Genomic DNA, 2,578 nt, shown 5'->3' on the forward strand with positions numbered 1-2,578 from the left:
TGACAAAAGTGTTGCCTCTACCGAGCAACATACCAAGGAAAGACAAGTCTCCAAAGCCAGTGTATCCATTCAATCGGCAAAGGCATCATCATCAAAGGAGAAGAAAGAAAAACAACATAGTTTTAAGGTAGATCTATCAAAGCCTATTGTGCTACCAAATGTTGACCTAACAAAATTGAAAGGGCAAGAACTAATAGAATTTGGTGAGCTTTGTAAAGCCAAAGCAGAGTAGGAAAGATAGATAGCTATTCAACAGAAGAACCAAGTACTTTAGAAGGTCAAAACATTATGGACAGATATGATAGATGAAGCTACCATCAATAAAGATGTTGTCATCCATGTGCAACTGGATGAACTACTCACTCAATTGGAGGAATCTAGAGTAGAAGCATTAGAATACCTTAGAAAATTGAAGGAAAAAGAGCTAACTGCCAAGATGATTGAAGAAGTGCAGAAAGAAATTGCTATAGGTAAAATAAAGCTTATTGAATTCATTGCTGAGTTGTCCCCTCAACTCAAGCATATTATTTATTTATTCCAAAACTTATGTACATTTTCATTCTTCATCAAGGATATCAAGAATAAGACTGAATTCATTGAAAAAGAGATCACCAATCTCTCAAATAAATTGACTACCGGGCCAAATTCTCTTCAGAATTTTTATACAAGGCTACAAACACTTATGGCTCAACAATTAGAACTTTGGAATGAAGAGCATAAAATAAGGATCAATATCATGACTCTTCAAACATTATTTATTCCCCATTTGTCATTAATTCAAGAGAAGATCAACCAAGCTACCCAATTGTCAACTCAAGTCGAGGGAAGCACTTCAGATGGTTTGATTACATTGTCAGCTGATATTACATCTCAGATTACAATACTGGAAAGTGTCAAGGATGCACTTAAGAACACTCTTATAGAAGCTTGTACAAAGTATAAATCTATTTTTTATTAGTTTCCCCCACCAAATAGTAACTAGTTTTGATGTTTGTCAAAAAGGGGGAGTGTACCGAACATGACCGAGCATGAATATCTGAGTATACAGAGTATCTGAGTGTACAAAATTTATCATATATACCGAGTGTACAGTTGAAATTGTCATGGGGAGCATGGAAGATCAAGAGCATGTAACATCAAGAGCATGGAAATACAGAGCATGGAACATCAAGTTATGTTCAGAATATTGATAAGGAGAGTATGTATTTGAGTATGTATTTGAACATTGTATATACTAACATTTCAGTTTATTTTGCAAGTATATAGATTTTGTATTATGACTTTGAAAGGAGTTTTGTCAAACATACCAAACTAATGTCAAAAGGGGAGATTGTTGCTATTTACTAAGTTGTCATTAGTTTTATGCCCAAATTCATTCTATATACACTAGTTGGTTAATACTCCCGAAACGTCCAGTCGGTAAACACCAAGGTCACCGGTGTAAGTTACAGAAGAGAGACAAGTCACCGAGATGATACACACCAAGATGTGAACCGAGACATATGCAAAATGTCTACCAAGTAAGGTTTATATGTTTATCGAGTAGCAAAGAAGGAATACTGAGTTAATCTGAACCGAGTGAAAACGTGTTACCAGATTCAATGAACTTGGACACACATGCGAAACGTGTTACATAATTCAAGAAGATGAAACCGTTACTACATAGGAAATTGAATTTAAATATTTTGTATGATTTTGAGGAAGAATATCCAATGAAATAATTTCTACGTTTATTCATTCAATAAAACATGTTTGTATGATCAAAGCATGAACAGATCATCATCTCTGAGATCTATATAAATAGAATTCTTTAAGTATATGATATGATGATATGGAAGGTCAGACAAGAGTGGAGAGATGAAGGAATGATTTAATAAAGCAATGAAGAAAGAAGATTGAAAGAGATAATCACAGGTTACCGAGAAGGTTTCAGAGAATAGTTTAAGAGGACAAAGTATACAGAAGTGGTTACCGAGTTGATTTATCAATTACTGAGGAATGCTATGAGCAAGGTAATTTTATATTGAGCACATAGAGTCTGCTATAACATTTTAGATGTGAAGTTGCATATATTTTGTAAAGATTTTGACTGAAATTTTAAGTTGTAATAGAAACCTTTAACAGGGTAAAAGACTCTAATAAAGTCTATAAATTGTAAAGCCTTTAACCAGGTACAACATTATGTAGAAGTGTTTGTAAAATACTTTAGCAAGGTAGATCTAAAGATATTTATACTCCTAACAGGGTAAGCTATCAGAAATGGCTAAACATGTAGCTCTAACTGAGCAATCTTGATTACTGCAGTAGTGAAGTTGTGGGTGCCATCCCCACCGCAGTTTTTCTCTCTAACCAAGAGTTTCTGCGTGACCAAAAATCTTTGTGTTATGGAGTGATATTTTGATGTATGTTATTTCTATGATTATGTTTCAGTATTACATATCTTTGAGACCAACAATACATAGTTTGTGTTTATCAGTAAAATTATTTTTCAAGAAAAGTTTTGATTTACTGATTCACCCCTCCCCTCTTAGTACATTAGCTTTCCAGGTAAGACCTAACAACATATATATATATATAT

The sequence above is a fragment of the Cryptomeria japonica genome, chromosome 5 (assembly GCF_030272615.1).
Source record: "Cryptomeria japonica chromosome 5, Sugi_1.0, whole genome shotgun sequence".
NCBI classification, from domain to species: domain Eukaryota; kingdom Viridiplantae; phylum Streptophyta; class Pinopsida; order Cupressales; family Cupressaceae; genus Cryptomeria; species Cryptomeria japonica.